This window comes from Ictidomys tridecemlineatus, chromosome 6 (genome assembly GCF_052094955.1).
Source record: "Ictidomys tridecemlineatus isolate mIctTri1 chromosome 6, mIctTri1.hap1, whole genome shotgun sequence".
Lineage (NCBI taxonomy): Eukaryota > Metazoa > Chordata > Mammalia > Rodentia > Sciuridae > Ictidomys > Ictidomys tridecemlineatus.
Genome location: NC_135482.1, coordinates 120,062,044 through 120,078,010, shown reverse-complemented (window position 1 = coordinate 120,078,010; position 15,967 = coordinate 120,062,044). Strand labels below are relative to the sequence as shown.

The window sequence follows — 15,967 nt, the reverse complement described above, 5'->3', positions numbered from 1 at the left end:
TCTACAGGATAAGGATTAAAAACAGTATCTACCTCCCAGTGTATCTGTTAAGGATTATTCATGCTAATATATTAAATCCCTTAGAACCCCATCTTATGAAGTACAGAACCTATTCACAGGTTCTGCATCTGTGAATTCAACCAACCACACATAGAAAATATTTTTTGGAGGAAAATTGCTTCTGTATTCAACATGTCTAGACTTTTTTTCCTGTCATCATCCCCTAAAAATACAATATAGCCACTAATTTGCATAGCATATACATTGTAGTAGGTATTGTAAGTCATCTAGAGACAATTTAAAGTGTACAGGAGGATGTGCATAGGTTTACACAAACACTATGCCATCTCATATAAGGAGCTTAAGCATGCTCAAAGTTGTATCTGCAGGTTAGCCTGGAACCAGTCCCTCTTGATACCCAAGACAACTGTGCTCATTAAATATGAGTGATTGTCTCTTTTGTCTTCTGCTCAGATAACCTGAAGAAAATTAGTTTCAGTGGGTGGGACAGGAGACAGAAGCCAGCCAAGGGCAGAAGGGAGGCACCAATGTTCTGGGTCTTCCAAAAAGTGAAATGAGAAATAGCTCTCGACATCTTATTTTACCAATTTAAAAATATATCACTTTTTTCATTATACTTAAAATTACTTTTCAATTACATAATCTACAAAACTAAAATTAAACCACTCTGGTATTTTTAGATTGCATAATTCATGGAAGCTGTTGCTTAAACATGTATTTGCTTGTGGCCAAAAGAACAAACAAATGTCAGAGTTTAATTATTTGGCCCACACACAAAATGCATAACACTAGGGCAGTTTGAGGACAAAAAGTGGGTTCTACAAAAATAGATTATCCAAAATGGTAAAATTAGCAATCAAAGCAACAATTTTGTTGTTGTTGGTTGGTCTGCCATGATGGGGAAGGAACACAGGGCCTTGTACCTGATGGGCAAACACTGTACCCCTGAGCTCCAATTCCAGCCCCACTAGAGCTGACATGGTGAAGCTCTTGAACTCCACCTGGGTGACCTGCTGCAACCTCCAGTCCTTCTTTCAGGCTCTTGTCCTGAAGGAACTAGGAAAGAGGGCACTGAAGAGCTGAGGGACAGGCAGAAACTAGCAGAGAATGAATGCTTGGGGTCAGAGGGATGCTGATTCTTGCTCTATGATTATAGAATCTGGATAAATTTCTTCCACAAGGAAGAAGCCAGATTTTTTTTCATATATATATATATATATATATATATATATATATATTGTGGATGTGTCCTTTTTGTTAGAACACATAACGTAAAATTTACCATCTTGGGACTGGGGTTGTGGCTCAGTGGTAGAACACTTGCCTAGCATGTGTGAGGCGCTGGGTTCAATACCCAGCACCGCATATAAATGAACAAAATAAAGGTCCAAATAAAATAACACCAACTTTGTTTAAAAAATAAATCTAACCATCTTAACCATCCATCAGTTCACAACTCAGTGTTATTAAATGCTTTCTTTCATAATGTCCTACAGCACTGTCACCATCCATTTCTGGAACTTTATTATAAAGCTGACACTCTTTGCACATTGAACAATAGTTCAGAAGTCACTGACTTTATACTACTTTCACCCATGCTTTTTGAATCTGCATACAACCCTTCCTAAAAGCTACACGTTTTATAAGTAAGGGTTGAAGGGTGCGATGTGTTGTGCCTTGGGCCTCTGTGGGTGGGGGCCCAGCCAGTCCCTCCTGTAGTCTTCCTCGACAGAGCGGGATACCAGCTGGGTTTCCATCAGGGGTCTTGGTGGACAGGGCCACTGAGTGTTAGCAGGTCTCTGTCCTGCTCTTGGCAGTGACCTCTAGGTGGGTCTGGCAGATTCCTTCTCTTCTCCACTCAGTCCACATGGGCCCTCATCTCTTCTATTCATCCAGCGGGTGGGAGATTTGGGGCAAGACTTGGAAAGAGGGGAACCTTTCTGGCCCAGTCCTCAGCTACATGTTCTTTCGGGTTTCCAGAGTGCTTTGTAGCCTAGTAAATAGCAACAAACTACTTTGGGTAATTGGGATGAAGAGAGGTCTCCTTCTACATCCCTGACCAGAGATGCCTGGGTAAGTGCAGAAGCTCATATGCCCATGTCTGCGGCCGTAACAACCTCTTTTACCAATCAGAGCCACCAAAGCCCAAGTTCCTGGGTCCCTGATCACAGCTGATCCCTGAAGCCCTGATAGTGCCCACTCCGTAACCTAAGAGCCAACGATTGGGACATCCGAGGAACACACAAGTGTCAGCAAAACTGAACTCCACTGCAGCTAGGGCCCACCGTTCCCACAAGTCCCATTCCACCCCTCACTGGGGTCTGGCTCAGCTAACCAGATGTCTCCTAAAGCACTCAGAAAACTCTGTCCTGTTCTCTGATGCTGCGTCCATCTGCTGGGCCATCTGCAACTTGGAAGCCAACCTTAGCGGGTAGTGATTATGAGGTGGAGGAACAAAGGGTTTGGAATCCAAAAGAGTAACACAATGGACATTATCAAGCCCTGGGGAAATACAGCTGCCCTGCAGGCCCATGAGGGTTCTTGCCTAAAGTCTGCTAAGAAATCTAGGCACTTAATAAATAAGAAATGGAATTTGGTCCCAGAGATGACCACATGGCCTCTTGCAAAATTAAGGTAACTGCCCTTGGGCTTCTATTCCACTGTGCATGCAGGCTTCATAAAAGTATCCTTTATCAAGGAATGCTTGGGAATTCTTGAGGCTTTTTAAAAGACTGAGGGCTGAGGACAGGATCTCAGAAGGGCAGAGGTCTTGAAATAACCATCAGATAGGTGATTTCCTGGTAAAATGCTGGATGTCTTGATATCTTAAAAGGAGAATAACAAGTAAGAAGGGTCCCTCTCTCACTGCAGCATCCAAAATCTAAAGAGTTAAAAAAAAATGCTCAGAGGTCAGGAAACTCTATACTTGATTTCAACAGCAGCATTCCCTCAGCCCACACATTCCCACTAACCACCCAGTGACAGGCTGCAGGTCGTGCCAGATGCCACTTGAAAGAGTGGTTTGCTCCGTGCTTGCTGGAACTGCAAGTCTGCAAATCGCAAGCCTTTGATAAATGTGTCCTGATGAATGACCCACTAACTCTCTGTCTGGGTACTGTGCAGGGGGCTGGGACTCCCAGGCTGGAGGGGTGGCTGCTTTCCACATTGGCCTGACACAGATTGGCTGCACACGTAGCCAGAGCCTCCCTGCACTTTCTCCTCCATGAGAGTTCAGAGGACTCCATGATGCTCTCACATACCATGCACTGTGTGTGCTGAGCAGTTATTGTGACCTATTGTGCTGGGAACCGATGTATACTGGCCGTCAGTCAACTGCCACGCCTGATGTTATCCTGTATGCTGGGATGCTGTGATGAGTACAACAGTGATTTGCTGTCACACAGACAAATAGGTGAGATGATTCCTTCTACCAATGAGTGCTATGAAGGAAATCACGCAGGCACATGGGAACGTGAGTGATGACGTGTGTACAGTTTCCAACTTACAATGGTTGGATGTACAATTGTTTCAACTTACGATAGAGCAAAGGCATACCCAGGCAGCCATCATATTTTCACTTTCAGTACAATATTCAATAAGTCACAGAAGATAGTCAAGGCTGTTATTATACAATAGTCTTCATGTTTCAATGTTTTTTGCCGCATTGTAAGCTAATGAAAGTTTTCTGAGCACATTTAAGATAGAATAAACTAAACTAGGGCCTTAGGAGTTTAAATGTTTATCAAATGCATTTTCCACTCATGCTATTTTCGACTTATGATGGGTTTTGGGGTATGCTCCATTTTAAGTGGACAGTAGTGGTGGAGCTGGGAATGCAAGAGGTGCTGGGCTTTAAGTTGACCCCTCTGAGAAGAAACAGTTACATGGAGATCTGTGGGGAGAGTCTTTCAGGCAGAAAGAAAAACAAGTAAAGTTCCTAAAACAGGATTTGATTGGGGCCTCAAGAACCAAACCTGAGATGGTGAGAGTTGGAGTGTGAAGGGAAGGCTTTCCATGGGGCTGTGGAGACAGAGTCTGGAGTTTGGATTTGATTCAGGATTCACTATGAGTCCCCACACCCAACCTCAATCCATGCCACTGCACCCAGCTCATGGCTAACGCATGTTCAGTTTAACTCCTTCATGACTTTCAGGAAAGGCAGGCTGGCCGTCCCCATAGTGCATTTCAGAATGATTTGGCAACACTGGAATAACATGACATGAGAGTCAAATTTTTTTCTTTCCACACTTTTTATTGGTGCATTATAGTTGTACATAATGATAGGGTCTGCTGTTACATATTCATGCATGCTCACAATATAACAATGTAATCTGGTCAATATCACTCTCCAACACTCCCCCTTCCTTCTCCCATCTCCTGATCCATTTCCTCCACTGACTTCCCTTTGATTTTCATGAGATCTGCCCCACTCCTTTTTCTTTTTTCCTTTCTAGCTTCCACGTATGAAAGAAAACATAGGAACCTTGGCCTTCTCAGTTTGGTTTATTTCACTTAACGCAAGTTCCATGCATTTTCCTGCAAATGGCATAATTTCATTTTTCTTTATGGCTGAATGAAACTCCAATGTGTATATATACCAGATTTTCTTTAAGCTTTCATCTGTTTATGAACACCTAGGCTGCTTCCACAGTTTGACTATTGTGATTGTGTTGCTATCAACACGGGGACACATATATCACTGTACTATGATGACTTCAATTCTTTAGGATAAATACTGAGGAGTGGTATCCCTAGGTCATATGGTAGTTCCATGTCTAGTCTATTGAAAAAACTCCATGCTGATTTCCATAGTGGTTGTACTGACTAACAATTCTACCACCAGAGTAAAGGTGGTCCTTTTTCTCCACACCCTCTCCAGCGTTTATTATTGTTTGTATTCTTGATGACTGCCATTCTGACTAGTATGAGATGAAATCTCAGTATAATCTTGATTTTCATTTCCCCAATTTCTAGAGATGTTGAACATTCTTCATATATTTGCTGGCTATTTCTATTTCTTCTTTGGAGAAGTATCTATGTAAGTTATTTGCCCATTTATTAAGTAGGTCATTTGGGTTTTTTGGTGTTAAGTTTTTTGAGTTCTTTATATACTCTAGATATTAATGCTTTGTAAGAAGAGTAGCTAGCAAAGATTTTCTCCCATTCCATAGGTTCTTTCTTTGCATTCTTAATTATTTTCTTTACTGTGCAGAAGCTTTTCACCCATTTATTAACTCTTGGCATTATTTCCTGACCTCTCAGGGTCCTCTTGAGAAAGTCATTGCCTGCACCTATATGCTAGAGTGTTGAACCTACATTTTCTTCTAGGAGTTGCATAGTTTCTGGCCTAATTCATGGGTTTTCGTTCCTTTTTGAGTTGATTTTTGAGGGTGAGAGAGAAGGGTCTAGTTTAATTCTTTAACACATGGATAAGCAGCTTTTCTAGCACTATTTGTTTTTTTTAAAAAAAGCTGTCTTTTCTTCAATTTATGTTTTAGGCACCTTTTTCAAGAATCAGATGACAGTAAATATCTGGGTTTGTCTCTGTGGCTTTTATTCTGTACAGTCTATGTCTGGTTTTATGCCAGTACCATGCAGTTCTTGTTACTCTAGCTCTAAAGTATAATTTGAAGTCAGGGATTATGATGCCTCCAGCATTGTTTTTTGGCTTAAGTTTGCTTTGGCTATTCTGAGTCTTTAATTCTTCCAAATGAATTTTAGGACATCTTTTTTTTCTAGTTCTGTGAAGAATATCATTGGTATTTTGATGGGGATTGCATTGAATCTGTATGTTCCTTTTGGTAGTAATGCCATTTAAACAATATTAATTCTGCCTATCTGCGAACATCTTTTTGTGTCTTCTTCAATTTCTTTCTTCCAGTGTTCTATAGTTTTCATTGTAGAGGTCTTCACCTCCTTGGTTAGATTTATTCCTAGGTATTTTTAATTTTTTAGGCTATTATTAATGGAATTGTTTTTCTGATTTCTTTTTCAACAGTGTCATTGTTGGTATATAGAAAAGCTAATGATTTTTGTGTACTGATTTTGTAACCTGCAACTTTGCCCAATTTGTTCATTAGCTCTAGCAGTCTTTTGGCAGAGTTTTTTGTTTGTTTGTTTTAGATCTTCTACATATAGGAATCATATCATCTGCAAACAGTGATGATTTGACTTCTTCTTTTCCTACTTTTTATCCCATTTATTTCCTTCTCTTGCCTAATTGCTCTGGCTAGAATTTTTAAAACAATATTGTCTTGTTCCAGATTTTAAAGGAAATGCTTTCATTTTTCCCCCCAGAATATTGTGATGTACAATCTTCTTTAATATGTTGTTGACCATGATTTGCTAATATTTTTGTATCTAAGTTCATCAGGGATATTGGTCTATAGTTTTCTTTCATACATGTGTCCTTGTCTGGATTTGGTATGAGTGTAATACTGGCTTTATAGAATAGATTTGATAGTGTTCCAGCTTTTCTAGTTTGTAAATAACTTGAGGAATATTGGCATTAGCTCTTTTTTAAAACTCTGGTAGAATTCAGCTGAGAGTCCATATGCTCCTGGGCTTATCTTTGTTGGAAGGCTTTTTATTACTGCTTCTCTCTAATTTCAAGTTAGTGGTCTGTTTAGGTTTTCTGTGTCTTCTTTATTCAATTTTGGCAAATCATATGTGTCTAGAAACATATCCATTTCTTCTAGGCTTTCCAATTTATTGGAATATATGTTTTCAAAATAGACCCTAGTGATCTGCTGAATTTCTGTGGTGTTAGTGGTGATTTCTCCTTTTTCATCTCTAAGTTTATTGATTTGGGTGTTCTCTCTTTTTATTTTGGTTAATTTGGCTAAGGGCTTATCAGTCTTGTGTATTTTTTCAAAGAACCAACTCTGTATCATTAATCCTTTATATTTTTTATTCTTAATTTCTTTTTTTCTCTCTGATCTCAATTATTTCCTTACTGGTTTTGGAATAGATTCATTCTTTTCCAAGGGCCTCAAGATGCATCATTAGGCTGTTTATTTGGGATCTTTCTGGTTTTCTTATGCAGGCACTCATAGCTATAACCTTTCCTCTTAGAACAGCCTTCATAGTGCCCCAGAGGTTCTGGTGTGTTGTATCATTGTTCTCATTTGAATCCAAGAATTTTTAAATTTTTACCCTGATTTTTTCACTCCCCCAGCCATTATTCAAAAGGACATTGTTTAATCTCCATGCGTTTGTATAGTTTCTGTAGGATTTGCTCATGTTGATTCCAACTTCATTCCATTATGATCTGATAAGATGCAAGGAATTGTTCAGTTTTTTTTTTTTTGTATTTGCTAAGAGCTGCTTTGTGGTTGAGATAGTCAAATTTTAGAACTATGACCTGAATGCAAATTATACCTGGTGGCTAAAATTTTAGAAGACTCTTCTGAAGTCTATCTAGAGACCAACTAGATTTGCAGCAACTGGATGCCACCAGCTAGTGATCTACAGAGAGATCTGTCTGACTTAGGATTGCTGTGGGATAATATTCACCTACTATCAGGGACTGTTGCAAACAAAGGAACCAAGGGAAGACAGGATCCTCATTGACACCAAACACAAGGCCCTGCTCTGGGGCTCCTTGGCGGGCATGCATGGGGCAGGCAGCAATGGACCAGTGGGGAAGAAATCAGGAATTGCAGAGCCCTGCAGGCCACAGAGCTGCAGATTCTGTTCCTCTCTAGAAGAGGGAAGCCACCAACACGGGCTACACATTTGTCCAGAGATTCAGCTTGATTGTCCCTGGTGACTTCAGGAGTCCATAAATTAAAATAATGCTCACAGGCTGCTTATTGCAGTTTTCCAGTTCACTTTCTCAGTCTTGAATCCTCTCTTTGCCCTTTTCTTTTTATGGCCCCAAGAGGTTATTTGCTCTGTTGGAAGAAGTGCTAGTTGGTCTTTTGGGGTGGTGTGGCCTGCCTGCAATTAGAAGATGCCTGGTGAATGGCCAAGGAATAAAACATCTCCAGGTGATCCATGTACATGCAGGTACCTGGCTCCTTACATGGGGCAACCAATGCCTGGAGCCCCAACAAAGGTGGTCAGGTAGCTTCGTGTCTAAGTTCAGGTTATTCAGCCCCTCCCTGTCCTGAGGCTGGCAGAGGAGAGGGGTTGCCTGCAAAGTCCAGTATTCTTGAATCATTGAAGTTTTCATTCTTGGAGGGGATCAGGTAAATTTTTCAAAGGCCAGAGCATATCTCAGAGGGTCTGTCTGCATCCCCCCCAGAGGAGAAAAAGGTTTCTACACCATGGGGACATTTCAGGCTCCATTGCTCTTGACATGAGAATAACTACATAGGAAAACAGATTCTTTTAAAATTTCTCTCCAAATAAGTACAGACAGTTCCTGTTATGGGAGAAAACATGTCCCAAACAAGGGTCTGAGCCATTCTCAGAGAGAAGGGGGAGCAGTGAATTTCAGCACGTGCCCATCAAAGGCATAGAGATTTGTTTAGGAAAGTAGATAAATATTCAATGGGAGAGTTCTCAAGGGAGATGCCTTTGGGGTAAGGCAAGAAATAGGCATTCAGGGAAGAATGAGGATTATCTCCAGAAGGACGGGCAGCAACTCCTTGGTGTGGGGTGTTAATGTTTGCAGAAGGGTGCTGCTAGGGACTACACTAAAGTGGAGGCAGGGTGGAGCTACACAATTTTGTGCCAATTTTCCTTACACTTGTACTTTGCCCTCCTGTTGTAAGGGCATGGTCAAGGGTATGGGGCCAAGGACTTGTAACTCAGGAGCTGGAATTGTTTCTGGGTGCTTTTTGCATTTCAATTTCTCAGTGTTTCCTTTGAGACTCAGTCAGTATATCTCTTTATCCCAAATTCCTATCTCAGTCTCCAACTTACTAAGGTTCAACTTAAAACACTTCAACTTTACAATGATTCAAAAGCAATGTGCATTTAACAGAAACTGCACTTGGAATTTTGAATATGGATCTTTTTACCAGGCTAGTGATACCTAGTGACATCCTCTCTTGTGGTGCTGAGTAGTGACATGATCACTGCTGTTAGCAAGCCCCACGATCATGAGAGAAACTTCTGGCCCTCTACAGTGTGCTTATAATAAATTCCTTGAGATATCCAACACTTTATTATAAACTAGACTTTGTGTTAGATAATTTTACCCAACAATAAGCTAACAGAAGTGTGCTGAGTGTGTTCAAGATAGGCTGTGCTAAGTTACAGTGTTTGGTAGATAAGGTGTATTAAAAGCATTTTCGATTTCTGTTATTTTTAAATTTATAATGGTCTGACTGGAATGTGACCCCTTTGTGGCCAAAGAAACTTGTACATGTAAGGGGCTTTCACCTACCTCTCCCCCTTCCCTTTCCCAAAGCAATGGAAGGTATTTCCTAAATGAACTGAAGATGGAAGTCAATGTGTAAAGTCTGTCCTCCAGGGCTCCCCCCATTACACACACACACACACACACACACACAGTCCCCTAAGAACCCTGATGAAACTCCCAGGGATCTCAGGCTTTGTGTGAGACACTACAATGAGGAGTTCCCAGAAACAGCTCTGGCTGGGTTTGCTCTGTTTCTCTTGCTGCCCCAGTCTTAGCAGAGACACAGAGCTTCAGGGTACCACCAGACTCCATTGGAGGCTTCTCCTATTTGGTGGGAGGAAGAATGTCATAGATAACTTTGGAAATCTGGAGCTGACTGTGGAAACCCAGTCCAGGAAAATGCACACACATAAAACTTGCATGTAAAATTAGATGCTCTCTGAATGGCCCCTGAAGCCCGTTCATGCACAGTGAAAATGCACCACAGCTGCTGCAAATGCATCTCCATTAATGAAGCCATGTTCATCTTAGGTTAAGTGATTCTGTTGCTGAATAAACAGCATTTGGGTCACCATGTGAGTCAACCTCTCTTCTAAAGGCTGGGGGAGTGAACAGTGATCAGATAGATGAGGTCTCTGCAGTCATGAGTTTACCTTTTGGATGGAGGAGTGACAGTAAACAAGTATTCAAAGCCACATGATGATTTCAGACCCAGTCATTGTTCCAAAAGGATAAGTGAGATGAGTGCAAGGGCATCCCTCATGGAGAGACCCTTGGGAGGAGAGACCTCCTGGAGCAGATGGCACTGGAGTAGAGACTTCCAGGTTGAGAGGACTCCCTGTGAAGTGGGAGGGAAAACACTCAATAAGGATGAGGGAGAGACAGGTGGCAATGAATCTGGGTGAGGAGCAGGGTGTAGGGAGATGCACCAAAGAGGGACACAGCCTAGTCCTGGTGAAAAACGACGAGTCAGGATGGAGCTGTGCTGTGCATACACAATGACCCTGGGGAAGGACGGGTGCCCCCCTCCCATCCACCCACATCTGTGCCTGCCCTGCAGCCTTATTCTACTCTGATGGGTCAGCAGGCAACTGGCTTCTGCCTGGAAATGGCCCATTCTGGTCTGCATCTTCTCTCCTTGAGGGCAATGGCAGCAGCTCCCAGATCTGCAAGCTTCTCATGGCTGTGCACACAGGGACTTGCCAATGCCTAGTGCCCCATAAATAGTTGTTGAAAGAAAGCAGCCGCATCCTTGTGAGCCAGACCTCCGGCTGTGTTAGTGTTGGAATGATTTTCTGACCCGCCTAAGGGCAATCTCAGCTGAACACCCAGGGGCCACCTGAAAACCCCACTGTTGGGTAGGCGGTTTATTTGCAGTTGTGGTGTACAAATGTTTTAAACATGTACTTGTGCCAGGTGGTGAATTTTATAAACCAAATTATTAACTATGTAAACAATTAAATGTGTAAGTAAATAAACTCCCCATGCTGTTTGTGGCAGGGATTTCCTACAGTGAGAGATGAAAATCTGGCCCATGGCCTTTATCAAGACCCCACCTGGGGCTGGCCCTCTTCTCTCTCTTCCTCCCTCCCTCTCTCACCACACTCACACACATGCACACACCCTGATGGAGAGTACATTGTTCAGATGCACAGAGGACATCAAATCATTCAACAAGTCCTTGTCCCATTTACCAAACCTGGTCAGTTTTCCAGCTCTTTACCTTTGTTCAGAGGGTGGCCTGCTACCGTACATAGCTGCTTTGATATTCCATCTCCCTTTAGGATGCTGCTGATCTTCCAGAGGGACAATTATAGGTAGGTTTCCTGCCTTCTTTTTCTAGATTCCAGAAACACAAGGGGCTTTTCAAGTCTGAGCCCAGCAGCTCCTGCAGGGAGGAGTGCCCAGAATAATGGATGAGGAGCTTGGAGCTGGGTCTGGACCTGCCTCTTGCTGCCAGGACTCCTGAGGGCCACTGGAGGTGGTATCCAAGATCTTGTCTAAGGTGCCTGTCTGAGGACAGAAGCAGGTCATAGGTGGGAACCAAAGTCAGACAAAGAAGCAGCGAGGAGAGCCTGGACACCCCCTTCCCTGGCTTGCCTTTAATTGGAGAGGGTAGGGGGACGGGGAGGGTAACTTGGCAAAGACTCCACACAGGTGTGGGTGCACATCCTGACTGATGGACCCTGAATGTCACCGTCAGCCCCCAGATATGAGGATCATAGGCAGTGTACATAGGCTCTTGGGACAACTACCAGGTGTAGAAATCCCAGGGTCCAGAGAGTTTACTGGGTAGTGTTTGGGTCAGAAATTCTGAAAGTATCCAAGCACCGCCAGCCACCCCTCCTCCCTGTGAGGTCTGGGAGAGACAAATTTACACACACAAAAGGGAGGGAGAAAGAGATTGCTTGCAGATCTGCCCATCCCAGAAACAGGAAGATGATTCTAGAATGGGTGCAGGTTTATTCACGGCCCACTCTGGGCCATGTATTGGTCCCATTTTTTGTTGAGGACATTTAGGCTCATCCTGCCTCAGGCCAATAGAACTATTAAGTAATGTATTTTTCCAGAATCATCCTTTCCCAACTTCAATATGATGTCTCCATAGTTGGAAAATGAAGTCTCTGTGTAAAAGTGAAAGGAAGAGGGATGACCTCAGGCCTCTAAGCCTTTGAAAACACTCACCTGTTCTTCAAAACTCATTGTGGCCTATTTACATGCAGTTAACATAATTTGATCAATTTTAATCCCCGATTCCTCCTCTTGCCCTCCCTCCCTTCCTCCCCCGATTTCCTTCCTCTACCCTACTGGGTGGAAAGCTTCATGAAAATGAATGTAATCCTTGCACAAAGCCCATACTAATCTCCTTTGTAATGTTCCAATTTTAGTGTATGTGCTGCTGAGGCAAGCACCAAAGTTTCATGTTTTAAAAAAACCTGCAGAAAGAAGTTACAGTGCCGAGCATGGTGGCGCACACCTGTAATCCCAGCGGCTTGGGACGCTGAGGCAGGAGGATGGAGAAATCAAAGCCAGCCTCAGAAAAAGCAAGGCGCTAAGCAATTCAGTGAGACCCTGTCTCTAAATAAAATACAAAATAGGGCTGGGGATGTGGCTCAGTGGTCCAGTGCCTGAGTTCAATCCCCTCCTCCCCCACAAAAAAAGAAGTTGAAGCTACAGTGGCAGAGTTATTTTGTATAACAAGAGTTTCAATTTTTGTTATTTTGTATAAGAATATTTCTATTTTCTGTGATAATAGTTTATCCATCTCTGAAGATACAAAAACTAATAAAGAGTGGTTAAGAGGAAATTAAAGGAAAAGAGAGAGAAATAAGGATTGTGAGCATTAATATGAGCTTGGTATGTGAGAAAAATTATAATTTCACAACAAAATGGAAATCTTTCATCAATTGGAAAAGCAGGAAGAAACACTTGCACTTCTATCAGACATTGCCTTTTGAAGCCTGTCAACATACCCACCATGGTCGGAAAGAAAACTGTTATGGCAAAAGATCATGTAGCAAGAACTACGGGTTAATCTTCAATGAAGCAAGTTAATCTTCAATGCAGCTTAGATGAAGACGCAGTCAGTGGGAATACCACACACCAGACACTAGAAGAGTTATGGGGTAAATAAAAATGAAAGGACGCAAGTCCTGGCCTCGATTTATTCATATATGAGTGGGTATATTAACATTGATACATAATTTTAGGTCTCCTTTTTTGAAAAAAAAAAAACAAGCCTGCATTTTTGAGGTATAATTCCTACAAAATTCACCTATGGTCTAATTTGATATCTTTTAATACTATATATATATATTTTTTTTCAGAGCTGAAAATTGAACCCAGTGCCTTGCATGTTAGGCAAGTGCTCAACCCATTGAGCTTCCCCTCCAGCCCTACATTATTAATTTTAAAAAACTGTGGTAAGATACAGAAGACTTTCCCACTTTAACTGTTTTAAGCGTATAATTCAGTGACATTAATTACATTTGCATCACTGTGCAACCATCATGGCTATTTCTAGAACTTTTTCACTGTGTGAGATAGAAACCCTATGACCTCTAATTTTGCTAATTCAATCTGCAATACTCAATGATAGATGAACAGGAATAAATGAGCAAGAACCAGAGAAACAATCACTCAGCACTAACTCTCTGGTTATATTGCTCCCATCTTCAGCCTCTGGTAATCTTTAATCCATTATTTGTCACTATATATTTGCTTATTCTAAATATTTCATGTTAAGTCCAACCATATAATATATATCCTTTGTGTCTGTTTAATTCCATTTGCATAATATTTTCAAGATTTATCCATGGAATTCAGTACATGTGTCAGAATTCCATTCGTTTTATGGCTGAGTAATATTCCATTTTCTAAATACAACACATTTGTGTGGTCCATCTGTTGCTGGACACTTCTCTCGTAGGTTGTTTCTATCCTTTGGGCTATTGTGAAGAAAGCTTCATTGGATATTGGTTTAAAATATTTGAGTTCCTGCTGTCATTTTTTTGGCAGTAGGAGTGGAATTGCTGAGCTATAGGGTAATTTTATGTTTAGTTCTTTGAAGAATACAAAAAACTTACGTTCCTGGTGATGATATACTAGGTATTTGGATCAACTGTCCCATCAAAGACAATTTAAATCTGGATGAAATATGTCTCAAAGTATTATTAAAAGTTTTCAAGAGCCAATCGTGTAATATGAAACTGGTTGAGATCCTGGAAATAACAGAAGTTCAGAGTGAGCTTAACACTCAGGTATCCTTAGCAAGTCCAGAAAGATAGTTAGCTATGAGGTTGAACTGTTCTTCTGAAACCTCTGAGAACACAAGGATAAACCAAGGATGGGAAAAGAGAAGGGAAGGTACGAGACTGAGGACACAGTGAGGTCTAGGTTTAACTGAAGACACAGACAGAAGCAGTATCTGAAGAGAGAGTGAAGGACCCAGAATTTTCCAAAACAGATGAAAAAAAATTGATCATGAACCCAAGGTATCTTAATAAATCCCAAATAGGTTAATTAATAAGTAATAAATGAGATAAACAAATCTTAGGTATAATCCTAATAAAACTACAAAAAAAGAGAAAAATCTTTAAAAGAGGCATAATGGGAGGGAATAAAAGCAAATTTTCGAAGAAGCAAGTCGTGGACTAACTGACAGTGTCCCAAGAGCAACAGTGGAAGCCAAGAGAAAGTGACATGTATAAAGTCAATGTGATGAAAGAGAACTTCCAACCTGGAACCTTATGCCCAGAAAAAATATGCTTCAAAAATGGAATGAGAAAGTCTACTAATAAAACATTGGAAGAATGTATAGATGTTAATAGATAAGCGAAAATAAAGATTTTGTAGATAAGTGAAAACTGACAGCCTTTTCAGTAGAATGATATTAAAGAGAACTCTAAAGGCAACCTTCAAACACGTGGCAAGTGAGAGGCGCAAGACAGAACAGAGTACTCAAAATGATAAATATGCCTGAACCTTAAAACCAACTCTGTGAATATTAAAATATACAGTGACACACATTATACATGATATAGCCTATATGATTTCTGTGTTATATGGTGACAAAAAAATTTTACAGGAAAGAAAAGGTCTATTTTGGCTCATGGTTTCAGAGATTTCCATCTATGGTCATTTGGCCCGATGCTTTGGGTGTGTGTGGTGGGGCTGAATATTGTGGCGGTGAGTATGTGGTGGGGCAAAGCTGCGTACATGACGGCATCCGGAGAAACAAGAAAGATATCCCCTTCAAAGGCACATTCTGATTTCCTTACAGTAGGTCCCACCCCCTAAAATTCCCATCACCTCCCAATGACTCTACAGGATGGAGAACCAGTCTTCCACACCTAGACTTTGAAGGGCACTCCAGATCCATATCGTAACACCTCACCCCTGGTCCTGAGGGTTTGGTGCATCTTGCAATGCAAAATGCATTTAGTCCACCTCCAGGAGCCCCTGAAGTCTAAACTGTTTCAACCTTGCTGAAAACTCCAACTTCAAAGTCTCCTCTAAGACAAAAAGCAAACTCTTAACTGCAAACTCCTATGAAAATCAGAAGCAAGTTACATAATTCCAACATAAAATGGTGAGACAGTCACAGGGTAAACATTCCCATTCAGAAAGGGAAGAACAGGAACATAAAGGAGAGATGGGACCAAGCAGGGCAAACATTAAGTCCTGTAGCTACATGTCTGACATCTTGGGTTCATGACGGCATGAAATGAGCTCCAAAAAGCGTGGGTAGCCCTGCCCCTAGGTCTTGAGGGCTGCGGCCCATGTGGCCCTCTCCCGGGCTGGCTGTCTTCACTGTCTGTGGCTTCACTCAGAAAGAATTGCACAGGTCTACCATCTCTGAATTCCTCTAGCCTCCATTGCAACTTCAGCTTTATTCGCAGAGATTTACAAGTTGACTACTAAGGGACTTCTTGCAAGAACTTCAACTCTACCACACACTGCCTGAACCCTCAGGCCTTCCTTTGGAATCCTGGTGGAAGTCTCTATGATCCTGTAACTCTTGAATTCTGCAGACCTGCAAAACGAGCATGACATACATAATGCCAGCTGCTTCTGCTGCTCACTCAAACAGCAGCTGTGCCTGCTTGGACCATAGCTGCGTGGGCTCTGAGA

At 41.7% G+C, this 15,967-nt stretch overlaps 1 non-coding gene across 1 annotated transcript; it reads right to left on the bottom strand.

The window, feature by feature from the left end:
• Positions 1 to 12,139: 12,139 nt before the first annotated feature.
• On the bottom strand, positions 12,140 to 12,246 carry LOC120888741 (U6 spliceosomal RNA). Its single transcript, XR_005732432.2, has one exon. It is a non-coding gene; the product is annotated as a U6 spliceosomal RNA (small nuclear RNA).
• Positions 12,247 to 15,967: the final 3,721 nt, after the last annotated feature.